The sequence below is a fragment of the Rhinopithecus roxellana genome, chromosome 1, assembly GCF_007565055.1.
Source record: "Rhinopithecus roxellana isolate Shanxi Qingling chromosome 1, ASM756505v1, whole genome shotgun sequence".
NCBI lineage: Eukaryota > Metazoa > Chordata > Mammalia > Primates > Cercopithecidae > Rhinopithecus > Rhinopithecus roxellana.
The window spans coordinates 53552936-53579536 of NC_044549.1; the positions used below are offsets into that span (position 1 = coordinate 53552936).

Genomic DNA, 26601 nt, shown 5'->3' on the forward strand with positions numbered 1-26601 from the left:
TATGTAAAATTTTACCTCAGAATTGTTTTAGAAGAGAAAGGGAAAAAAAGCTTTGAAATGACCAAGCTGCTCTACAGAGTTCACTGCTTGCCCAAATTAAACTTCAGTGCTCACTAAAGGCAGACAAAATGTAAACACTTAACAGTGTAACTAACAGTCATGATGTACAGCCCCAGTCAACAATTTCTAGATAGGTTAAAGAAGCAGGATGTGACCAATAATCAGGAGAAAAATTAATACAAATAGACCAAGAAATTACCGAGATTTTAGAATCACCAAGAAAGGACTGAAAACCAGTTATAAATATGCTAAAGTTTTAAAGAAAAATTGGGTCATAATAAGCACAATGGAAAATAGAAAAGCAAAGCAAATGGAACTTCTAGAACTGAAAATACAATTTCTGAAAAATTCACGGACTTACAAACAGAAAATTAGACTATGAAAGAATAGCGTACGTGAGAACATAGCAACAGAGCTTTATAAATTAAAGCACAGAGAGAAGAAAGTCTAAAAAAAACAAAGGAACAGAGCCTTAGTGACCCGTGGGAAAATATCAAACGTCTAACGTGTGATTGGATTTCCTAAACAGAGGAGGAAAAGGCAGAAAAATATTAGAAGAAATAATGACTGAACATTTTCCAAAGTTGATGAAAATTATGAACTCATAGATCTAAGAAGGTTGATGAACCCCAGGCGAGATAAACGCAAAGAAAATCACACTAAGCCATGTCATAATCAAACTGTTGAAAAACAGATGATAAAAAAGAAAACTGTAAAAACAATCAGGAAAAGAAGACATTATATACAGAGAAATAAACATAAGAACTAATTTGGACTTTTTGTCAAGCGATTCAAGCCTGAAGACAATGGAACAACATCTTTAAAGTGCTGAAAGTAAAAGCCTGTCAATCTAGGATTCTATAGCCGGGTGAAGAAATACCTTTTATAAATGAAGGCAGATTTAAAAACTGGATGAAAGCACTGTGATCCTTCCTCAGCCAAAGTAGGTGACTCCAAACCTGGTAATGACCATTCCAGCTCAGCTCCTTGGCCCCTTTGAAAGTTTTGACTTCTTTAGTTACCATCTCAAGAGTTAAGTGTGATAGTAACAAGTTACAGATGTTTGGAAGAAACTGAGTTGCTTTCTTTAGTTAAAAACTACTTGCCACCGCAATAAGGAGAAACAGTGCAGAGATGTGGTTTTAGGCTCCTAGAAGCGGTGCTGGGAAATCAAATGCTCTCGGCGTCTCCTATTTGTGATGCCTTTCTCCATCCTCCCCTGCACTGCTGTGGCCGACTCTAAGTGCCAGGTCCTAAGCCCTTCTTCATACCCCTCTGTGGCATCATTTTTGTCCAAACTGCCCTTGGTAGTAGACTCTTCATTGCACTGATAGGATATCCCGTGTTTGGGGGAATGAGAAACCAAATTTAGCTTCAAATATCTTTTTTGGTTGTGAAAGTAGAATAGGGGAAAGGAAATCTCCTTTAGGGGTGGACAGAAACACTGTGGTGACTACTTCTAGTGCCTTGTTCTGTTTTCCTGCCTTGAAGAGCTGTTAGCCAAGTAGGTCAGCAGAGAGCATGAGCGTGTCAGCCAAGACTGAATTTGAAAGCAAAGCAGCAGCTTCAAGTTCCCCCTTGAAAGATGCATCCATGCCACATCCAGTAAAAACATCCTGAGAACTTAGAATGACAAATGTGGCAGGTCACCTCCATGATGAACCCCAGCCATCCCCACTCACGATATTCACACCCTTGTATAGTCCCTTTCCACACTGTAAGGTTAGTTTATGAGACCGGTAGAATGTGCTAGAAGTGAAGCCACATGGCTTCCAAGATCAGGTGACTGAAGACTGCAGCTTCTGTCTTGAGGGTACTTACTTGCTTGCTCCCTGTGGGGTCCCTTGCTCTGGGGAAAGCCAGTGACCATGTCTCAAGGACATTCAGGCAGTCCTGTGAAGAGACCCACATGGTGAGGAGCTAAGGACCCCCAGCCCCCAGCCCCATGTGAGCCTTCTGAGAAGTGCATCCTCCAGCCCCAGTCAAGGCTTCCAGTGATGCAGCCCTGGCTGACAGATTGGCTGCAGCCTTACAAGAGAACATGATCCAGAACTATGCAGCCAATAGTAAATGTTTACTTCTTTAGGCCATTAAGTTTTATAGTAATGTGTGACACAGTGGTACAAAACTAACATAGCAAAGCTGTGAGAGAAGTTAGGAGACTTGATTCCTGTTCTCTAAGAGTCCACATCCTGCTTAGGAAGGCAGACCAGTTGAACAAGTAACTAACTATTCTAGGCTTATATGCTAAGTGGACAAAGGCTGATTCAGGTGTATTTACCTATTGGGCTTATCAATGGGATTTCATCTTGGTGAGCAGGGCTGTCAGAATCCCAGAGTGGGTTGTAGCATTGCTGTTCCTCCTCAGTTATTGAAGGCAGTTTAAACAGGCTCAGAGATACCAGCAAACCTCTCATCCAGAGTAGGAGTTAGCTACTTTTTCAGTGTTAAGGATTTCAGAGAGGTGGTTTGTCATATTCTTTTTTTTTTTTTTTCACATTTCCTATTTTTTTTAATTGCATATGTGCATTACCCTTAGCAAGCCTACCTGATTCTCACTGTTTACTTTTTCTTTTTTTTCGGTTGAGACAGAGTTTCGCTCTTCTTGCCATGGCTGGAGTACAATGGCGCTATCTCGGCTCACTGCAACCTTTGGCTCACTGCAATCTCCGCCTCCCGGGTTCAAGCAATTCTCCTGCCTCAGCCTCCCGAGTAGCTGGGATTACAGGCATGCGCCACCACATCTGGCTAATTTTGTATTTTTAGTAGAGACAGGGTTTCACCATGTTGGTCAGGCTGGTCTCAAACTCCTGACCTCAAGTGATCCGCCTGCCGTGGCCTCTCAAAGTGCTGGGATTACAGGTGTGAGCCACCACACCTGGCTTCACTGCTTATATTTTCACTGGTAGGAAATCTGAGTTTCTGTAGTCCACAATGGATTGGTGAACAAAGATGAATTTCAGAGTATTTTTGTTATATAATGAGCCTTTGAGTTGCATGTGGGAGTCAAACAGAAGCCAATATTGAAATAGCCAGCTCATTCCATGCATGGTGACTTTCTACACATTTTCAGTCTCCTCAGTTGTGTGACTTTGTTTCAGTACCTTCTTCGTAAGGAGGCAGTTGATGTATCTTCCTTTTCCTCCGAGCCCTTTCAAAGGTACCAGCAGCCGCAGGAGCTCTGGGTCCAATGCTACGGGAAAGGAAGTTCAAATGGAGCTTGGCTGAGTCTTCGTTCTCTGCCCTGAGCACTCCCACTGGGTTTTTCCCCAGCCACCTGCTCTTCTTCTGTCCCTGGAATGTGCTGAGACACAGTCACCACTCTTCTGGTTCTTATAGCAAATGGTTTGGTCTTTTTTTCTTTTTACTTATAACGATACGTAATAATTGTACATATTTGTTGTTTGGTCCACTCTTGACAGTGTTTTAACTCTGCTTTCTCTGGTTCTGTGCTTGCCCACCCACATCTGGCCCCTCTTGTATAGCATCAGGTGTGTGAAGATAAGTCTCCTGCAGGTGGCTTGGTGGAGAGCACGTCAGAAGGATGCGTGCTGATTGGGACTCTCGCCTGGTTGATGCACACCATTGCCTGGTTGGAGAGTCTGAGGACAGGTTGGAGGGCCCCACCTGGTCCCTAAGCCTCCTTTTATCCTAGGATCTCGTGGATTGTGCTTGGCCTTTCTGAGTGGGAACTGGCATAGGCAGGCCTGTTTCAAATGAGAAATAGCAGGGCCAGAGCATGCTGATTCTCTGGGGTTGATTTATGTTCTTTCTAGAATTTTAGGAAGGCAGGAATCAAGGAAGACACCGTAGTGATACGACCTCAGAAACATCACCCAGTAAGCCCCTCTCCAGAATTACAGAGGCTCAGGTGGCTTCCCCTCACTTCATGTAGCTAGGGTTCAGAGCCCTCAGGGAAGGAGGCTGGCTAGGAGGCAGAGCTCCTTTGCCGTGTGTTCTTTAAGCAAGCTCTCTGCGAGCCTCAGGCCTTGGGGTGCTTACCATGCGCTCTGCATGAAAGGACAAGAGGGGCAGAAAAACTTAATTTCATGGTGCCTTTTATGACTTCCATGCTATGTGTTGGTGGTTTTTCCGGCTCCTCTGTGGAAGGACAATTTGAGAGATCCAAGTAGAGAGATGAACACAGTGAGCGCTGGGAGTTGAGGAATCCTAATCTGACTGAGACTCTCCCTTTCTTCATGCAGCCTGTGTTCCCAGTTCTCAGAGTCTTGGTCTATTTACATTGTATATCCTCCTGTACTGGTGTACATGCTTCTCGTGTATCACTTGTTTTTCGGTCCTGGTCCTCCTGTTTTTCCTAAGTGGAGGAGAGGCATCAGTAGCTGTGAGAAGAACCTCAAGGCTCCTGAAGTATCCATCAGACCACTCTGGAAGAGATTCCCACTGCTGGCCAAGGAGGGCTACAGATATTTTAGCTCAAAGCGGGTGATGATTTCTTAAGGTCCCAAGCCTCCTGACGGTCGAGTCATTGTTGTAAAATGAAGGCTGACTTCACTGCTGTCTGCTGCCCTGTCTCTGGCCACCTGACTCCTAGTCCTGAGGACTGAGGACATGAGCTCTGTTGTTTCTCATCTCAGATTCTGCCTAGTTAAACAACTTGTATGGTTTGAAAAGAGAAGAGTCTGGGTGCCAACTTCACTGGGCTGAGGAGCTAGGGCAAAGGTCTTATGTGTGATTTAATAATTCTGGTGTCATGAGAAGAGCTGATCTTCCTTTAATTGTTCTGCCAAGCATGCTTCTTAATTCGCTTCCATCAATAAAATTCTAAGGTAAAACCCAGTGTTCCCAGAAGAAGAGTTTTTTTTGCTTGTGTAAAGGTGTAGCACCCTCACAAAGCCAATGGATGCTCTCGCAGCCTCCCTGCACTTGCACTGCTGTGGGAGCCTCTGGGTCGACTGCTCGTCTGCCATGCTAGTGGCAGTCCCACCCACTCCTGAAGGCAGTGTCTGATCGGCTCTTATCTGTTGAGAAGGTTAGATATGTATGGCTTCTGGAACCCTGGGGAGCTGGTCCTCTGAACTTGGACTTGTCCTTGACTTCTTTATGTAGCTTCATGACCAGCCAGCTTCTCTTGGTTGTAAGTGTGTGTCCTTAGAAAACCAGTGGAGATGTTTCTGTTCAATGCTATCAGAACAAAAATGCATTTAGGTAGGCTCATGAGACAATCAGGGAGACAAGTCTTTGTCATCCAAAGGGACCAGGGAACAGAGATAGTATAGCCAGGAATGCAGGGTTTCTACACAAGGAAACAGAAGTAATACATCCAGGACCATAGGGTTACTAGACCAGGGAGCAGAGGTGGTACAGCCAGGACCACAGGGTTCTTAGACCAGAGAATGAGGTGGTATAGCCTGGACCATAAGGTTCCTAGACCAGGGAGCAGAGGTGGTACAGTCTGAACCATAGGGTTCCTAGGCCAGGGAGCAGAGATGGTACAGCCTGTTGGTCACATGCATGGCATCTAGCATCAAACTGCCTAAATTTGGGCCCTTGCCTCTCATGACCACCAGGCCACATTATGGTAGTTTTTCCAGTGCTGTCTGACTTTATCTGTCTGAGATTGTTTCTTGTTCTCAAGATAGGCGAGGTGATTACCTGTTTTTTGTTTTTTTGTTATGGAGTCTCGCTCTGTTGTCCAGGCTGGAGAGTGCAGTGGTGTGATCTTGGCTCACTGCAAGCTCTGCCTCCCGGGTTCACGCCATTCTCCTGCCTCTGCCTCCCGAGAGACTACAGGTGCCCACCACCACGCTGGCTAATTTTTTGTATTTTTAGTAGAGACGTGGTTTCACCGTGTTAGCCAGGATGGTCTCGATCTCCTGACCTCATGATCCACCTGCCTCGGCCTCCCAAAGTGCTGGGATTACAGGCATGAGCCACCTGTCTTAATGGGTTGTGAGAATTAAGTGAGATACAGCGCTTGACACTGCTGGGTGCAGGGTGGGTGCTGAGTGAGTGTTAGCTCACTGAGACCCACCTTTGCTGACTGGCCGCCACGTCACACAACCCTGGAGAGGTAGGACAGTTCGCACTATGTCATCAGTTATTAGAATTGGGAAAATACAGATAGCTTCATCCAAGACTTCATGTACTGGCGGAACTAGAGGGATTGAATGGCTCATCTGAGACTTTCCAGCAGGTCAGAGCCTGAGCCAGGACTAGAACCCAGAATTCCTCTGTCCTAGGCCTCTGCCCTTTCCCCTCCAATACCTACTCTTGCTGCTGTTTCTGTGCCCCCTGCCATGGCACACATTTACTTATGCTCATTGGTTTGTCCAGGGAGTTTGTTCTAGCCCATGGCGTGAGAAAGGGAACTCTTCGCACCTATAAACTGACCTTCTTAACATTGTACCACTTGGCCATGACAACCCTAGAGCACAGAGCCTGGAGCAGCAGCCAGTGGCAGGCGGCTGGGGCGTGTGAAGGTGGAGGGATATTGCACACTCTTGGGAAACATGGGCTTTCTTCCTTCCCTCTCCCAGCTTCAGGCCGGTCTGGCAGAGGCAGGCAGTGGGTTGCCCAAAAGCATGAGCTGTGTTAAAGGGTGATGGCACAAGCAGCCACAGGCGGGGTGGGTCAGAGGAGACCTGTTGTGGACTCAGCCAGTGTGGCCTGAACCAGTGAACTTCAATGACTATTCTCAATTTTAACTTGCATCAAGACTTGTTGACTTTTTATCACAAGCCTTGAAATTTTGGACTGTGTATATATTACAAATATAGACACTAGCCACCTTCAGTGTAGAATAACATTCTTGAATTGTTTTTCCACCCACAGTTGATCCTTGAACAGTGTGGGGGTTAGGGCAGTGAACACCCCACACAGTCGAAAATCCGCATGTAACTTCTGACTCCCCAAAAACTTAACTGCTAATAGCCTAGTGTTGACCAGAAGCCTGACCCAAAAACATAAACAGCCAGTTAACACATATTTCTATGTTATATGTATTATATACGGTATTCTTACAATAAAGTAAGCTAGAGAAAAGAAAATATTACTAAGAAATGTTACTAAGAAAAGTCATAAGGAAGAGAAAATATATTTGCTATTCATTAAATGGAAGTGGATTATCATGAAAACTTGTGTTCGTGATGGTTTTCATCCTCCTGCTCTTCAAATTGAAAGCTGAGGAGGGGGAGGATGCAGGGTTGTTCTTGCCGTGTTGGGTGGCAGAGATGGGAGAAAATCCACGTATAAGTGGACCCATGCAGTTCGAACTGATGTTCTTTAAGGGCCAACTATAGATTTAAGTGTTCTAAGCTAATTCTCTATTAGAAGCCATTCTTGTTTTTCGATAACGCTGTCTGGGTTGCACATGAAGGCCCAAGTTTGACAAGCTTTGCGTTTTGTATCAAGGGACCAGGCTCCATCAGTCCTGATGCTGGTGCCTCACTGTTCAGTGGTGGGTGAGGGTCAGCAGTGGCCTGGGTTCTGATCCTGACCCTAGTGCTTGCTGCCTGTTGGACTTCAACAAGTTCCTTAACTGCTCTGAGCATCAGTTTTGTCATCTGAAAACTAGGATGATTCTATCCACCTCCTAAGGTTGAGTGAGGAATGATGGAATTAATTTAGCTTAAGTGCCCGGGGCCATCAGTATTGCTGATGTTGATAATACCTCATGTGATGAGAGTTTCTCAGATCTCCTCATGGGAACTCCGTTAAAAACCTTGCATACTGACTTTAGTGAGTGGAAGAGGCTGTCTCTGATGCTAAAGCAGTGTGCTGTTGGGGATCATGTCAGGTGAGCCTGTCCTTGCCAGCCACCCTCACACTACTTCTCCAGGTGAACTGGCTGCTCATGGGTACCTCTCAGTGCTCACAAGGGCTTCTGGATGAGGGAGGGGGCCGGCTGAGTGGCCCCTCCACCCCTGCCAGGGGAATGGCATTTGAAGTATCTGACCTACAGATGGCAAGAGGGCAGATGGAGTCATCTTTATGAATGAAACACACTGCATTGGGGGTTTCTCCTAGTGAGTTGAGTGACCCAGTTAAGTGAGTTGGCAACTTTGATGTCCTTTGGCTTTTGGACTTAACTCTTGGCAGGTGGACCCCAAGACTCCCACCCTTTCCTTCCAGATTCAAAGAGTGAAAACAACATCACAAGTACCCCTCTCCATATCTGTTACTCATTCTGTTCTCTGAGCAGCTAGAATGGTGTGGGAGCCTTCGGTTACAGGGACAGAAATCTAACCTGTGATTTGCTGTGTGACGGGGCCACTGTGTGATGGGGCCAGCAGGTATCTCCTCTGACTGTAGGAGGCAGAGAGGTAAGTGCCTGTGCTCCTTAAGCTGAGGATGAGCTTCTGTGGTGGGGCTGGCCAGGGCCTGCATGTGTTACCTCTGAGAAATGCGGACTCCACGGCCATGCCTTCTTCCGAGAATTTGACTAACCACAAGGTTGCAGTGAAAGTCAGCTCTTTGGGTAAAGAAAACTTTTTATAGTCAAGGTCCTCTTATCCAACACAAATTAGAACTAGTTGTTAATTTTGAAGAGGTAGTGAAACTGGGAAATACAAAAAAATAGAAACATACACAATGAACATTTTATTCCAGCTTATGCCTGTTAGCAGACAGGAGCACAAGGACCTCCCATCTACCAGAGATAACAGTGCAGCAGTGATCCTAGACCTCCTTGATGTGGATTCAGTGCGGACTAAAGTGGCGCATTTTCCATCTCTTGTGAGTTCTGCCTGCTGGAAGCTTTTAGAAGGAGATTTTTCTAAATGAGTTGGGTTTGAGGAAGGTTTTTAATTACCTAATGTGCAAAATTGTAATTTAGTCATTTTTAAATTATTGTTTGTAGCAGCAGAGACCTTTATTTTATTTTATTTTTTATTATTTTTTGAGACAGAATGTCCCTCTGTCACCCAGGCTGGAGTGCAGTGACACGATCTTGGCTCACTACTACCTCCACCCCCCAAGTTCAAGCAATTCTTGTGTCTCAGCCTCCCGAGTAGCTGGGATTATAGGCGTGTGCCACCACGCCCGGCTTATTTTTGTGTTTTTAGTAGAGATGGGGTTTCCCCATGTTGACCAGGCTGGTCTAAAACTCCTGACCTCAAGTGATCCGCCCGGCTCAGCCTCCCAAACTGCTGAGATTGCAGGTGTGAGCTACCACACCCGGCCTATTTTTTGTTGTTACTACAAAAGTAATACATGCTCAGGCTAGTTCAGCATACACAAATCAATAAACGTAATCCAGCATATAAGCAGAACCAAAGACAAAAACCACATGATTATCTCAATAGATGCAGAAAAGGCCTTTGATAAAATTCAACAGCTCTTCATGCTAAAAACTCTCAATAAATTTGGTATTGATGGAACGTATCTCAAAATAATAAGAGCTATTTATGACAAACCCACAGCCAATATCATACTGAATGGGCAAAAGCTGGAAGCATTCCCTTTGAAAACTGGCACAAGACAGGGATGCCCTCTCTCACCACTCCTATTCAACATAGTGTTGGAAGTTCTGGCTAGGGCAGTCAGGCAAGAGAAATAAATAAGGGGTATTCAGTTAGGAAAAGAGGAAGTCAAATTGTCCATGTTTGCAGATGACATGATTGTATATTTAGAAAACCCCATCATCTCAGCCCAAAATCTCCTTAAGCTGATAAGCAACTTCAGCAAAGTATCAGGATACAAAATTAGTGTGCAAAAATCACAAGCATTCTTATATACCAGTAAGACAAACAGAGAGCCAAATCATGAATGAACTTCCATACACAATTGCTTCAAAGAGAATAAAATAGCTAGGAATCCAACTTGCAAGAGATGTAAAGGACCTCAAGGAGAACTACAAACCACTGCTCAGTGAAATAAAAGAGGACACAAACAAATGGAAGAACATACCATGCTCATGGATAGGAAGAATCAATATCGTGAAAATGGCCATACTGCCCAAGGTAATTTATAGATTCAATGCCATCCCCATCAAGCTACCAATGACTTTCTTCACAGAATTGGAAAAAACTGCTTTTAAGTTCATATGGAACCAAAAAAGAGCCCGCATTGCCAAGACAATCCTAAGTCAAAAGAACAAAGCTGGAGGCATCGCACTACCTGACTTCAAACTATACTACAAGGCTACAGTAACCAAAACAGCATGGTACTGGTACCAAAACAGAGATGTAGACCAATGGGACAGAACAGAGCCCTCAGAAATAATACCACACATCTACAGCCATCTGATCTTTGACAAACCTGACAAAAACAAGAAATGGGGAAAGGATTCCCTGTTTAATAAGTGGTGCTGGGAAGATTGTCTAGCCATAAGCAGAAAGCTGAAACTGAATCCTTTCCTTATTCCTTTTACGAAAATTAGTTCAAGATGGATTAGAGACTTAAATGTTAGACCTAATACCATAAAAACCCTAGAAGAAACCCTAGGTAATACCCTTCAGGACATAGGCATGGGTAAGGACTTCATGTCTAAAACACCAAAAGCAAGGGCAACACAAGCCAAAATTGACAAATGGGATCTAATTAAACTAAAGAGCTTCTGCACAGCAAAAGAAACTACCATCAGAGTGAACAGGCAACCTACAGAATGGGAGGAAATTTTTGCAAGCTACTCATCTGACAAAGGGCTAATATCCAGAACCTACAAAGAACTCAAACAAATTTACAATATAAAAACAACCCCATCAAAAAGTGGGCAAAGGATATGAACAGACATTTCTCAAAAGAAGACATTCATACAGCCAACAGACACATGAAAAAATGCTCATCATCACTGGCCATCAGAGAAATGCAAATCAAAACCACAATGAGATACCATCTCACACCAGTTAGAATGGCAATCATTAAAAAGTCAGGAAACAACAGGTGCTGGAGAGGATGTGGAGAAATAGGAACACTTTTACACTGTTGGTGGGGTTGTAAACTAGTTCAACCATTATGGAAAACAGTATGGCGATTCCTCAAGGATCTAGAACTAGAAATACCATATGACCCAGCCATCACATTACTGGGTATATACCCAAAGTATTATAAATCATGCTGCTATAAAGACACATGCACACGTATGTTTATTGCGGCACTATTCACAATAGCAAAGACTTGGAATCAACCCAAATGTCCATCAGTGACAGACTGGATTAAGAAAATGTGGCACATATACACCATGGAATACTATACAGCCATAAAAAAGGATGAGTTCATGTCCTTTGTAGGGACATGGATGCAGCTGGAAACCATCATTATCAGCAAACTTTCTCAAGAACAGAAAACCAAACACCACATGTTCTCACTCATAGGTGGGAATTGAACAATGAGATCACTTGGACATAGGAAGAGGAACATCACACACCAGGACCTATTATGGGGAGGGAGGAGGAATGGCATTGGGAGTTATAACTAATGTAAATGATGAGTTGATGGGTGCAACACACCAACATGGCACATGTATACATATGTACCCTAGAATTTAAAGTATAATAATAATAAAAAAAAAGAAACCTCACAGGCCGGGCGTGGTGGCTCAAGCCTGTAATCCCAGCACTTTGGGAGGCCGAGACGGGCGGATCATGAGGTCAGGAGATCGAGACCATCCTGGCTAACACGGTGAAACCCCATCTCTACTAAAAAATACAAAAAAAATTAGCCGGGCAAGGTGGCGGCGCCTGTAGTCCCAGCTACTCGGGAGGCTGAGGCAGGAGAATGGCGTAAACCCGGGAGGCGGAGCTTGCAGTGAGCTGAGATCCGGCCACTGCACTCTAGCCCGGGCAACAGAGCGAGACTCCGTCTCAAAAAAAAAAAAAAAAAAACTCACCAAAAAAAAGTAATACATGCTCACTGTAAGCAACTAAAACATTATGAAAAGACATAGCATAAAAAGTGAAAGTTCACTGTAATTCCATCCTCTAGAGAGCTAACCATGGTTAATAGCTTATTGTATATGCCTCTGAATTTCTCTGTGTGTGTGTGTGTGTGTATCTTTTGTTGATGTATAAAAATAGGTTCACATTACACATTGACTGTTTTAATGATTCGCTTTTTCCCCTCATTTAGCATGAGGGTTTTTTCTATTTCAATGCAGATAGATCTACCTCACTTTTTAAATAGTTTTATTGAGGTATAATTTATGTGCCATAAAACTCATGTATTGTTAAGTATACTTCACAGTTGACTTCCATTGCATAATCACATATAATCAACCCTTTCCCTGTCAATGGACATTTAGCTGGTTTCTAAATCTTCCACTCTTAAAGACAATGCTGCAGTGAGTGCTCTTCTACACTGACTTGTGGACATTTGTGGAGGTGTAACTATAGAGGAAAAGCCTAGAAGTGGAGTTTCTGAGTCACAGTTCATAAACATTTAAAATTGTAGTAGATATTGCCAAAATACCTGACACAATTTTTCATGTGTTTTGTGGACTGGTGGAAAACACACACACATCTTTGCCCGCTATGAGATTAAATGAAATTCCTGAATGTATTTGTCCAGGGAATTGGGGTTAGCAGTGTAGTGGTGATGCATAGCAGGAGCAGATGCAGCATTTCTCTGAGTTCCTTAGCTGCCTAGGACACTGGCTCACAGGGTAGGGTCCTTCCAGGACAGCCCCATTATTCTTGGGGCTTCCATCAGTATTCAGGAAGAACGTACACTAACAATCAAGCCCTCATTAGCAAGTACTTACAGGTCCCCAGCGCCTCTTGGCTGGTAGGTCAAATTCTGCATCCTGGAAGCCTCATCCCTCCACTTCCTGCTCCACCCCCAGGGCTCTTGGAGCAGCAACTCTCACCCCTCTGCCTCTAATGTCTCTGGTTTCCAGAAGGCTCAGTTCACTGAGGCTACCCTTGGCACCAGTTTAATGACCTCTTCAACCTGGGTGGTTCTGGAGCCTAGAATTGCAAATCCACTTCCCGACGCTTACCAAGCAGTTGTACAACTCGCTTTTCTACCAGTGTTTAATTTAGAGTACCTATTTCCTAATATCCTCACCAAATGTTTTAACCTTTGCTAATCTGGGCAAAATCATTACTAACTTGCATTTTCAAAACTGCTATTATTAAGGCTGCGTATCTTCGTGTGTGTTTATCAGCCATTTGTATTTCTTTCTATCAAACAGAATCCCCCGTGGAACACACATACAGTGATAATACCCCCTTGCTCCTAGTGCCATCATTATCTTAGCAGATGACACCACAGCCCTGCTCCTGGGGGAAGCAGTGGTTTCAAGGAGGCCTGTGTTCAGAGAATTTAGCATATTTATTTACTAGACAATTTAGGGTGGTGGGGGGAGGATGTTGCTTTTTGTTTTTGTTATTTCTTTCTCAGCCTTCAGCCAAACCTCCATGGAGCAGGATTAAAGCTGGCTAATTTAGAACCTGGGCTTCATCTGGTTCAGAAAAAGTTAAGTCCTTACCAAAAAATGTTCATGAGCACTTAGACCAGATTATCAGCTTCTTGTTTTTAAGGTCAGATATGGTTGCCAGGTGCAGTGGCTCATGCCTGTAATCCCAGCACTTTGGGAGGCCAAGGCGGTTGGATCACTGGAGGTCAGGAGTTCGAGACCAGCCTGGCCAACATGGTGAAACCCCGTCTCTACTAAAAATACAAAAATTAGCTGAGTGTGTGGTGGGTGGTGCACACCAGCTACTCAGAAGGCTGAGGTAGGGGAATCTCTTGAACCCGGGAGGTGGAAGTTGCAGTGAGCCAAGATTGTGCCACTGCACTCCAGCCTGGACGACAGAGCGAGACTCTGTCTCAAAAAAAAAATTAAATTAAATTAAATTAAAATTAAAAATCAGGTCCGATATGGTGAGGGATCCCTTTCCGAGCCAGTTCTTTGGAGTAGTTGGCCTCTGATAGTCTTGCGTACAACGTACATCATCCATAACCAAAGCGATTTAGTCCTTCCTGTTGTAGGACTAATAACTTGCAAACTCTGCTCCTGGGAGAACCCATCACAAAAATTTATGAAACATGTTGAATTGACAGTAAATGCCTGGACAGAACTCAATAAATATGGCTTAAAAGTGACAGACTGAATGAATTCCTTTGTTCAGCAAATACTGTTTAGCTACCTGTTGGGAGCCAGGCTCCCTCTAGGTGCTAGGAATACAGAGGTAAACAGAGCAGAAGGTCCCAGTCTTACAGAGCTTACTTTCTAGTAGGGAGAAGACAGCAGTAAGAAAACATAAGAATTTCTGAGATTAATGCTATGAAGAAAATCAACCAGGGAAGTGAGATTGAAGGATGGGACAAGGTGGGACAAGCACACCCATGGATGAGGCAGCAGGAGGAGGCTTCCTGAGAGCTGAGACAGGAACGAAAAGAAGCCAGCCACTTGGTGACCTGGAAGAAGAGTGTTCCAGACGGAAGGTGCTGCATGAACCAGAGGGGTGGGGGCGGGATGGAGCTTGTGGGTACTGCATCAAGAGAAGCCCCATGTGGCTGGAGTGAGTGAGGGAATATGGTTAGTATGGTTAGAGGAGTATGCGGCGCATAAGTCACGTGGGACACTGGCCAGAGAAGGAGCCTGCCGTTTCTTCTATCTGCCGTGGAAAGGTGGCGGGGGGGGGGGGTGGGGGGGCGGTGTTGTGTTTGTTTCAATTTTATGGAGGTATTATTTACATGAAGCAAATTGCACAGATCTTAAATGTGAAGTTGGACTTTTGGCGGATCTGTGTCATGGAAGTTTTGAGTAGAGGGTGACATAATTTTATTTATACTTTACAAAGACCCCACTGACAGCTGTGTGGAGGATGGATGGATGGGTTGGAGGATGGATGGATGGGTTGGTGGATGGATGAATGAGTGAGTGAGTAAGTGAGTGAGTGAGTGAATAATAGTCCCATCTTATTTAATAAAACATAATGAGGCTCTGAGGCTTCTGCTCTGAGCCTCTTTTATGGAAAAGAGTGACAGAAGGTGGCATTGGAAGCTGTCCCTGCTGCAGGGAGAGGCTAGAAGGTGGAGCAGGAGTGGGTTTGGAATCCAGGGTCGTGCGCTGGCTGACTTTCACAAAGATGGAGAGATGCCAGGGTTCTGCAGTCCCCCCCAGGTGCTCCCACACAGATGAGGTGCTTGCTGACTGTCATGAGCAGTCCGGCCTGGGTTCCACTCCCCAGCTGCACCCTGCCCCCAGCATCCTCTCTGCCCAGGGTGTGAGTCCTGTGGCCTTCTCAACAGGACAGGCCTGTGGATGTTCGTCCACGTGGTGTGATTCTTGAGGGTTGTTAAAAAGGTCCCTCTTCAGAGATAGCTTTTCCATCACCCTTTGTTTGGTACCTGAAATTCCAGCCTGAAAGTGTCTTGGTTTTGAGCATGTGAGACTGTCATGACTCACTATCCCATATGACAGGAGGTGGCGGTATTTGACTGAATTGCCTCCTAATGTAACGGTGAAGGGAGCAGGAGTAGGGTAGACAGGTGTGAAGGTTGCTGGGGAACTGGGCAAGATTCAGGACCTGAGGCACTCAGGTCCTGAGTGGGAAGCCTTGGGAGTGGTTTTGGAAGTGTCGAGAAGGTGCTGGAGGCTCCTTAGGCACCACCCCACCTTCCCCCAGTCCTTCCAGTGAGAAGGGACACAATTACTCAGAGCACCTTAGCGACCCCTGACCTCAGCACTCTGCTGAGGTGGTCTCCCATCATCAGCTAAGAGCATGGGATGTCCTGAGTCCTGCTCCCTGTCAGTCCTGCCGTATTTCCTGGGCACCTCCCAGGCCCCTGCCCTGCTGCTGGTGAGGTGGGAGGAGAGGACTCGCCTGCCCAGCCTGAGGAGCACCCGCCGGTCTGCCTCCTGTGGGGCCACTCTGCCTCCTGTGTGGCCGCCCTGCCTGCGCAGCGGGGCACTGTGCATTCACTTCGCATGGAGTCACTAGTGTCCTCGCCCTGGGCAGAGGGTGGCAGGCCTAGAACTTGAGACCTCGTGTTTCTCTCCTGTGGGCCCAGGTTGTCCCTGTTGCCACTCTCGTCTGCTCACCTCCCAGCACCAGCATTCAGCCTTTGGGTTGACAGAGGCCGACCAGTCTGGGGTAGCTTGATATCTCTTGGGTCTGTTCCCACGTGGGAAGCGCAGGCCAGATATGGAACCACAACCGCCAGATATGGATACAACAACCAGGGATCGTGGTTGTTTTCAGATGACATTTTAAAGAACTTTTCTCTTTCCCTGGTTTCCAAACTTACTGCAATGGTTTATAATTTAAAAGAAAAAAAGAGGCCAGATGCGGTGGCTCACGCCTGTAATCCCAGCACTTCAGGAGGCCGAGGTGGGTGGATCACCCGAGGTCGGGAGTTAAAGACCAGCCTGGCCAACATGGCGAAACCCCGTCTTTACAAAAATACAAACATGAACCGGGCATGATGCCGGGTGCCTGTAATCCCAGCTGCTCAGGAGGCTGAGGCGGGAGAATTGTGCGGAGCGAGACTCCATCTCAAAAAAAAAAGAAAAAAGAAAAGAAAAGATGCTTAGGGAGGCCCTAGAGCCACAAATTATAACCAGATGTGTGCTTTCTTGTTTCCTGCAGGTGGACTTTGTGCTTAAAGATTTACTCTTCCTCCAGCAGTTCCTCCAGCTGCTGCTTCTTGCTGGCATGTGCATGGTGCTTGCCAAGTACAAAGCATGGCTCTAATACTCTTAAGTATATTGTTTTATTAATACTCCTGTGAGCTGTGTGCTATAATTTCTTCCATTTTACAGAGTCCAGTTGAACCCCAGAGACATTAAGCAAGTCTCCCTGGTCCCACAGTCGGTGCTAAAGCCAGGTTTTAAACCCAGAGCTGATACTCGCAAACACTAAGCTCTGCCACCTTTGACTTGTGATGGGGCACCAGTATGTTCTGTTCTGTTTGTTCAGTTTACTAGTTAAGTGTCTACTTTATTCCAGGCACTGGACTGGGTGCCAAGGGTATAAATATGAATAAGAGACGGTCTCTATAGCCCTCCTTAACTCATTGTCTAGTGAAAAACAGGCAGATACTTAGTATTGCATATGAAGTGTTGTCCAAAGATGTGCATGAGACTTTGGGGACCCAGGAGAAGGGAGGGCACTTGGTTCAATTTCAGGGAGCTAAGCAAGATGTCTTAGAGCAATGGGAACTATCTGGAAGAATGTCTAAGACCTATCCAAGAGAAGAAATGGAGGGCCCCTCCCACGCCAAGGGGGCAGTATGAGTGACAGCACTAAGGTGGGAGATGCCAGGCCATAGGGGCCCTTTTTTACCAACTTACAAAGCCTGTATTATGTTCTCCGATGATGGGGATGTGGAACTGGCACTGGAGGGTTTTAGGCCAGGAGCAGCGTGGTCGGTTCACTCTGGTCCAGTGTCAGGGTGGATTCAGGGGAGGGGACTGGAGTCAGGAGGACTTGCTAAGGCAAAGGGATGGCCTTGATTCTGGGAGATTTTTGAGCACCAGACCAGCACCTTTTCTGCCAACTTGAGGGATCTGTTGGATGATTTCTCACTGGATGATTGTAGTCAGTTTTGAAATCCCCTCAAGATGGCAGGAAAAATGTGGGCTTTGGATTCGGGTAGACTTAGATGCAACTCTTCGTGGTGCCATTTTGGCAATGGCAGATCCCATGACCTTATCTGTAAAATAGAGATGATACTTTGCCAGGTTGTCAGAAAAATTAGAAGCAATGATACAACGTTCCTGAGGTGTGGCCAGGTGCATTGGCTTACACCTATAATCTCAGCACTTTGGGAGGCTGAGGCAGGCGGATCACTTGAGGTCAGGAATTCGAGACTATCCTGGCCAAGATGGTGAAACCCCGTCTACTAAAAATACAGAATTAGCCTGGTGTGGTGGTGCGTGCCTGTAATCCCAGCTACTCGGGAGGCTGAGCAGGAGAATCACGTGACCCCTGGAGGCAGAGGTTTCAGTGAGCCAAGATCTTGCCACTGCACTCCACCCTGAGTGACAAGAGCGAAACTCTGTCTCAAAAAATAAAATAATAAAGTTCCTGACGTGAGGACTCAATAGATGCTGACAGCATGACAGCCACAGCGGCAGCTGCTCTTCACCCCACAGTGAACCCATGAAGTGGACAACTGAAGAAACAGACTGTGAAAAGTTAAGTGACTGGCTTAACATCATCAAATTGTGGATAAAGCTGTAACTAGATTTCAAGCTATTCCCGACTTGACTGTCTTTTTAGTTCCCTGCCATAAGAATCACCAGGACCTCCATTTCTCCTTAAAAAGTGGCCCAACCTGGATTTAGAGTTCTCCTAGGGTGGAACTGAGTCACATGGCCACACCAGCAGCAGGGGAGGCTGGGAAATGTAGTCTTTAAATTGCCTGACCAAGGGGCTTCTCTTAGTAAGGAAGAGTGAGAGGATGGATTTGGGGAAGCAGCCAGCAGTCTACCTCAGTGACTTCTGGGGACTTTTTCCCTGGGCGTCTCTGGGTTTTTAGCACTACTACGGGGCATTGAGGAGGTTTGAGATGGGGCTTGGTTGTTGGGATGTTCGTTTATCACTTAGGGAAGGTGCTGAAACACTTCTGGGCTTTGCCTTTACTGCTCGTTTCCTCCAGCAGATAGATTTGCTCACCCCTCAGGACAGTTTCTGCCCTTTGGAGCATTGGAGACCTGGTCAAGAATTGTGGAGAGGGGCCTTGGGCTCCGTAGGACCAGCCAGGCATGGCTCAAGGTCACTGGCCTGACCAGTGCTGGTTAGAGAAAGGCTTGGCCCAGGCGACTTGGCTTTCTTTGCGGCTCCTCTGCTAACTGCTGGGGTGATTCTGGACAAGTCAATTCTTCCCCTACCATTTTCTACACCCTACACTGGAGGGGTTGGACACTCAAGGACCCTTCTGGCTGTGAATGGGAGTCACACTGCCTAGTTTATGAGCTGATATTCAGCTGGAGGTGGCACTGCTTGCCACTTGCCCAGGGGAAGAGTCCGCTGCCTCAGCACTCGCCTGTGTTGCAGGAGGCACTGGCCTGTGAGACGGCTTGAGAAACAAGGCCATCAGAGAGTGGTCCTGTTCAGCAGCATGCCACGGGGCAGAGGACTCCAAAACTGTGGATGTGTTTCTGCCTCCAGATCATTGGAAGAGGAGAGTATTTTTCCCCAGGGATGAACAAGAAAGCACACAGGCTTATGGCGTATGAGCTCATGGCTTCCAGAGCACCCCATTCCCGAGACTTGGGAAACCTGCTCACACACTGAGGTCCAACGTCTCACACAAGGACCAGCGGTTTTGTGTCCCAGCAGAGCCTGTGACTGACTTCCTGCTGTCTGTGAGGGAGAGTGATCCAAAGCATCTTACATGTCTACTTTTGGAAAGTCAGAAGCTAAAATGGCCACTGGGAGGCCTGTGATGACCCTCCTGCTTTAAGGTTACACTGTAGATGTAACAATACAAATATTTAACTGAATTGCCTTGGTGGATTTTCATGGCAGAGAGCAGCTTTGTGCCAAGAGCCCTGCCAGGTTCATGAGCCTCTTCCTGTTCTATATCCTCAGCAAGGGGTGATTTTCCACCCATGTTGTGCTGGTCTGAAAAATGCCATCTGGTAAGAGGGATGCAAGGGACTGTACCACCTGGTAGCCAGGGCTGCAGCCGGGAAACCCTGGCTTCCCCGTCTTAGGCAGCCACATGCCTTTCCCTGCACCTGACAGGAGCCCACCACATTCCTCCTATCCCTGCATCTCATCTCTTGGGCTGCGCCTCGTGTTGACCAGACAGCTCCCTTAAATTGTGTGTTTAATCTCAAGACAGTTGTGCTTTTTGACTCAGTTTCTAAACAGGGCTGCAGCTGCCACCTGGAAATTATATCCCTTCCACCGCTTGTGTTTTTTGACTTGATACTCTACCACTCTGTGACATAAAGTGTAAAATTCCAACTGCCTTCTGCCAGTCAGTGGGTCCATGTGGAGGGCCAGCCCGGACTGGGCTCCGAGGAAGATGGTGGAGCTGGGTGCCTGGTCCCCGCCCTCCACATGCTGAGTGGAAAACCAAACAACATAGCGTTAAGCTGGGTGCTGTGTGAAGTAGACAAGTAGAATTGAGTCATCCATAATTGCCGTCCTATTGTGTGGCACCAGTAGCACTGCCCAAACTTCTGGGAGAGTGAGCACCATACCCTGGTATCCTCAGGGGAGGACGTGAGCATGGGGAAAAGGAGGGGCTCTGGGCTCATGTCTGAGAGGTGAGATCGGGTGAGACTGGGAGCCCTGCCAGCCCACTCAAGGCAGTAGACGGTGTCAAGCCCAGCAGGTGCCCCAGCACCCAAGCGACCTGATGGGTGCATGCTGCAGCCGTGCTGAGACAGCCTTTTTAGCAATCAAACTGTCAGAGTGAGAAGGTTTACTAGTATACCATGCTGGCAAGAATGTGGTTACTTGTGCTATTAGTGGGAGTGTGAGTTGGCACAGCCTCTGTGGAGAGCAGCGCCACAGAATAAGCTGCACATAGCTTTTGATGTAGCAGGTGTGCCTCTAGGAATCTTCCCTTCAGATATGGGCCCACACAGGCAGAGATAGTACATGGCAGGGACATTCGTGGCAGCAGCTCATAGAGTAAATGAGATCACGCAGCCACACCATGGAATGCCATGTAGCCTCTAATGAAAGAAATTGGAGCCATGTGTACAGTAGGTGAGAGCAGGGCAGGTTAGCGTGTAAAGCATGTGAAGGCTTGTCCCCCCACACACACAGACCCGTGCATCTGTGTGGTTTTCCAGCATGTCTTTGAAAGGATATGTAAGGTCTGGGGGACACCGTTTGGCCCTGAGAAGGGAAACAGAGGGACTGAGGATGTCAGCCAGAAGGGAGACTTTTCACTGATTGTATTTTGTACTGATATGGTTTGGCTCTGTGTCGCCACCCAGATCTCACCTTGAATTGTACTCCCATAATTCCCACGTGTTATGGGAGGGACCTGATGGGAGATAATTTGAATCATGGAGTCAGTTTCCCCCACATTGTTCTTGTGGTAGTGAATAAGTCTCATGAGATCTGATGGGTTTATCAGGGGTTTCTGCTTTTGCATCTTCCTCATGTTTTCTTGCCACTGCCATATAAGGATTGCCTTTTGCCTCCCGCCATGAATCTGAGGCCTCCCCAGCCATGTGGAACTGTAAGTCCAATTAAACCTCTTTTTCTTCCCAGTCTTGGATATGTCTTTATCAACAGCAGACTAATACAGTAAATTGGTACCAGTAGAGTGGGGCATTGCTGAAAAGATACCCGAAAATGTGGAAGCAACTTTGGAACTGGGTATCAGGCAGAGGTTGGAACAGTTTGAAGGGGGCAGAAGACGACAGGAAAATGTGGAACTCTCTAGAGACTTGTTGAATGGCGGCTGGGCACCTTGACTCACACCTGTAATCCCAGCACTTTAGGAGGCCAGGGTGGGTGGATCACGAGGTCAGGTGTTCAAGACCAGCCTGGCCAAGATCGTAAAACCCTGTCTCTACTAAAAATACAAAAATTAGCTGGGCGTGGTGGCGGGTGCCTGTAATCTCAGTTACTCAGGAAGCTGAGGCAGGAGAATTGCTTGAACCCGGGAGGCAGAGGTTGCAGTGAGCCAAGATCACGCCACTGTACTCTAGCCTGGGTGACAGAGTGAGACTCCATCTCAAAAAAAAGAAAGAGATTGTTGAATGGCTTTGCCCAAAATGCTGATAGTGATATGGACAAGGTCCAGGCTGAGGTGGTCTCAGATGGAGATGAGGAACTTATTGGGAACTGAAGCAAAGGTGATTCTTGTTATGTTTTAGCAAAGAGACTGATGGCACTTTGCCCTGGCCCTAGAGATTTATGGAACTTTGAACTTGAGAGATATGATTTAGGGTATCTGGAGGAAGAAATTTCTAAGCAGCAAAGCATTCAATAGGTGACTTGGATGTGTTAAAGGCATTCAGTCTTGTAAGGGAAGCAGAGCATAAAAGTTTGGAAAATTTGCAGCCTGACAATGTGATAGAAAAGAAAAACCTATTTTCTGAGAGGAAATAAAAGCCGGCTGCAGAAATTTGCATAAGTAACAAGGAGCCAAATTTAATCCCCAAGATCTTAGGGAAAATGTCTCCAGAACATGTCAGAGGTCTTCACAGCAGCACCTCCCATCACAGGCCTAGGAGAAAATGGTTTCGTGGGCCAGGTCCCTGTGCTATGTGCAGCCTAGGAACTTGGTACCCTGCATCCCAGCCACTCCAGCCATGGCTGAAAGGGGTCAATGTAGAGCTCAGGCTGTGGCTTCAGAGGGTACAAGCTCCAAAGTTTGGCCACTTCCACATGATGTTGAGCCTGCAAGTGCACAGAAGTCAAGAATTGGGGTTTGGGAACCTCCGCCTAGATTTCAGAACATGTATGGAAATGTCTGGATGCCCAGGCAGAAGTTTGCTGCAGGTGCAGGGCTCTCATGGAGAACCTCTGCTAGGGCAGTGTGGAAGGGAAATGTAAGGTCGGAGCTCCCACACAGAGTCCCCACTGGGGTACCATTTAGTGGAGCTGTGAGAAGAGGGCTGCTGTCCTCTAGACCCCAGAATGGTAGATCCACCAACAGCTTGCACTGTTAGCCTGGAAAAGCTGCAGACACTCAGCGCCAGTCCATCAAAGCAGCCAGGAGGGAGGCCATACCTTGCAAAGCCACAGCGGTGGAGCTGCCCAAGACTGTGGGAACCCACCTCTTGAATCAGCATGACCTGGATGTGAGACCTAGAATCAAAGGAGATCATTTTGAAGCTTTAAAATTTGACTGCCCAGCTGGATTTCAGACTTGCATGGGCCCTGAAACCACTTTGTTTTGGCCAATTTCTCCCTTTTGGAATGGCTGTGTTTACCCAATACCTGTGCCCCTGTTGTATCTAGGAAGTAATTAGCTTGCTTTTGCTTTTACAGGCTCATAGGTGGAAGGAATTTGCCTTGTCTCAGATGAGACTTTGGACTATGGACTTTTAGGTTAATGCCAAAATGAGTTAAGACTTTGGGGGACTGTTAGGATGGCGTGATTGATTTTGAAATGTGAGGACATGAGATTTGAAGGGCCAGGGGCAGAATGATACGGTTTGGCTCTGTGTCCCCACCCAAATCTCACCTTGAATTGTACTCCCGTAATTCCCACGTGTTGTGGGAGGGACCTGGTGGGAGATAATTTGAATCATGGGGGTGGTTTCCCCCATACTGTTCTTGTGGCAGTGAATACGTCTCAGAAGATCTGATTATTTTATCAGAGGTTTCCACTTTTTCGTCTTCCTCATTTTCTCTTGCCACCTCCATTTAAGAAGTGCCTTTTGCCTCCCGCCATGATTCTGAAGCCTCCCCAGCCATCTGGAACTGTAAGTCCAATTAAATCTCTTTTTCTTCCCAGTCTCAGGTATGTCTTTATCAGCAGTGGAGTAATACATGTACTCTTTGAATTTCTTTTAAAGAAAAAGAGAAAAGAATCTTTATTAGTTTACTGGAGATGCCATAACAAATAATCACAGACTTCTTGGCCTAAAACAGCAGATATGTATTCTCACTGTTCTGAGGCCCCGAGTCCAGAGTCAAGTTGTGAGCAGGGCCACGTTCCCTCCAACACCTCTAGGAGAGGACCCTTTTTTGCTTCTTCCAGCTTCTGGTGGCTCCAGGATTCCTTGGTGTGTGGCTGTATAACTCTGTTCTCTGCTTCCATCTTCACAGGTCCTTCTTCTCTTCCCCCTCTGTCTGTACTCCTCCATCTCTCATAAGGATACTTGTAATTGGATTTAGAGCCCACCTGGTTAGTCCAGAATGATCTCATCTCATGATCTTTAACTAACATCTGCCAAGACCTTTTCTCCAAATAAGGTTGCACTTGCAGGTATTGGAGGTTATGAGACATACCATGTGGGGCACCACCATTCAGCCACTATCATTGCCAACTAGATTTTGAGGGGAAAACTCACCTATATGCTCCTTATACTTAAATATAAAATTGAAGGAAGAGAGATTGAAAAAAATACCATACAACACTACTAAAAGAATATACTCTTTTGAATTTTATATACTCTCCATATATTCACCTTTTCCAAAAGATGTATTTTAATTCTAAGATGAGGCAAGTTTTTAGGCAAGTTGGATGGTACACAGCATAACTAGACTGAAAGCCCCTTGAAGGCAAGGACCATGTGTGTATTGTCCATTACTGTATCCCCAGCACAGAGTAAGTGCTCAGTGCTGGTGGAGTGGATAGGTGGGTGGATAGGAAAGGTTGTTGAAGAGATCGGGGCAGGGAAGCCTGTTAGGAGGCAGTCTCATCAGCACAGGAAAGCAGTCCTAAGGGGCTGGGCTAGCTTGCTGGTAGAAATGGTGAAAGGGGCCTATCCAAAGACTCTTCAGTTGCAACTTGGCAGGGGAGATTGACAGCTGAGTGGGAAGGAGGAAGGAGAGTAAGGAGCCCCAGGGAGAGGACACTTCCATTCTATGCAGAAATGGCAGAGCTGGGCAGGACTAGCAGGGTGGGCAGGAGACAACTTGGCTGTGAGGGACCCAGCTGACTGGGCCAGCCTGCAGTTGGAGCATCACTGGGAGGCCAGGGCTGGAGGTGGAGGCTGGCAGGCCCTCAGTGTAGAAGTCCTGAGAGGGGAACTTCTCCCCAGGAGTCAAGAGGAAGAAAGGGAGGCTATGGAGGGAGAACAGAACCATGGGAGATAGAGGAGAACACTCAGAGCATTGGGAGATGGCAGGAAGGTGAGCAGGGTTGGGGAATCATAGGATCCTCCTAGGATTAGGCCCCTTTGCTGCCTGGGGGGCCAAAGGAGGGCTTGGTATGGAGGGGTTGCAGCCGGCCGACCCAAGGTCTCACGTTTCGCAGAAACCAGGACAGGGGTGGCTTAGCCCCGGGAGTGGGGAAAACGGATACAGAGAGAAGGAGAAGGACGACAGGGTGCAGGGTGGGGACTCCACGGTGAGGCATGCTCTGCTGAGCACATGTTCATTACTGACGTGTCCATCTGTCTTCTCGTTTAATCCTGGAGACAACCTGCCTGGCAGATCATAGCAGTCCCTACCTCCCCCTTGTTTGTGATATACAGAAGTCACATAGCTAGATAGTAGCAGAGACAGGATTCAAAGCCACATCTGTCTGACTGTGCCCCAGCTGTTGACCACTCCTCCTTTTCAGGGCTAATGAGACCCATGCCTATCTTCAGGACACCTGTACACAAAAGGCCGCGAGTCTGCTTAGGAGCCTGCTGTGGCTTGGGGACAATTGGTGCACCTCATCACAAAAGCAACGGAATGGGACCTGTGTGCAGAGGCAGTGCCACTGAGTGCTGCAGGCCTCAGTCTCCACCTCCCCCTCCTCCCCTTTCTTTGCTCATTAAGGCTCTTTCAGGCACCACTGTATCAGCCTTGGCTTCCAGCTCTGTGGTCGGGAGCCTGACCTGCGCTTGAGGTGTGGCTGCTCCCTTCCACCAGCCTCCACCTCAGGGGAATGTGGGGATGAGGATGTGTTAGAAAGGGTGGCTTATGCTTTTCTGGCTCTGGCTGCCTCTGAGCGAGTCCCCTCCATCCTGCAAAACACCACTGATTAAGAAAGGTCTGTGGTCCTAGGACCCTGCCTGAGCCACTCTAAGCGTGGTGTGGCTTCTGCAGGAGCAGCTGCCAGGCCCACACAGGGTGCAACTGTTTCCATGGGACAGGGTGCCTGGCTCACTGTCTGTGAGGAACACAAAGACCCGTCCTTGTTTGTTACCTGCAGATAAGTCCCCCTGCCACCACGTGGAACAGTGTGAACTCCCACCTCCCGAGTCAGCCCCAGCCATCCTTTCTTCCACATCCCATATCCACCGTCAGCAGAGCCTTCAGCTCAATGTTTAAGACCCAACTGGAATCTGACCTCTTCTCCCCTCTCCTGTTGCCCCGGTCAGTGCCAGCATGTGGTCCTGGTTACTGCGGGGGATGGATGGGGGCGGGTAGTTGTCTCTAGTGGGCTCCCTGCTGCCACCCCGTTCCTGTGGGCTGTTCTCGGCACAGCAACCTAAGGGAGCCTGTTGGACTGTGGCTGCAGCTGCCTGGCCACCACACACAGGCCCAGGTGGAGCTCTTCGCCTGGGCTCTGGGCACAGGTCCAGCTGCCTCTCCCGCACGCCCTGCTGCTCGGCCTGCTGGCCTCCAGCCCTCTGCTTGGACGGCTCATCCCGAGACCCTCGTGACTTAGCCTTTTCCTTCCTCGGGCCTGGGCTCTCCTTCATACCTCCTCACCGACAGTCCAGACCCCACGTGCCAGCCCTCTTCTCTCCTCACCTGCCTCTGTGTTTACCTACACACTTGGCACTGTCTGCCATGTTCCATATGTTGTTCCTCTCCCCACTAGGATGTGATGAAGGCAAGGGTTTTGTGTATTTCATCTCCTGCTGAATGGGGCTTGTTACATAGCAGGTCCCTCAATAACACATGACGGTAGATGAATGAATTTTTCTGTTTTTTTTTTTTTTTTACCCCCTGTACCAAATTTGATTTGGAGACGCTCTCTTAGTATTTCCTCTTCCTTTAAAAAAAAAAAGACTCTGGACTGTTCTAGGGAAAGGGGATAGGAGGTAGAGAGGAAGGAGGCAGGAGCCACACTTCTGCTCTGATTCAGAAGAATCAA

The 26601-nt window shown here is 47.1% G+C and overlaps 1 protein-coding gene across 5 annotated transcripts in view; it reads left to right on the forward strand.

Annotated features, from left to right (window-relative positions):
• The window catches only part of LOC104663687 (store-operated calcium entry regulator STIMATE), a 67353-nt gene that overhangs the window by 13737 nt on the left and 27015 nt on the right, over positions 1 to 26601 (forward strand). Inside the window, exon 1 of one of the 5 annotated variants that reach the window (XM_030928180.1) lies at positions 14220 to 14409. The exons of the other annotated variants lie outside the window; for them this stretch is intronic. The gene's annotated coding sequence lies outside the window, so the exon portion shown is untranslated. Of the gene's footprint in view, positions 1 to 14219; positions 14410 to 26601 lie in introns of those variants that run through there. 5 annotated transcript variants of the gene reach the window in all.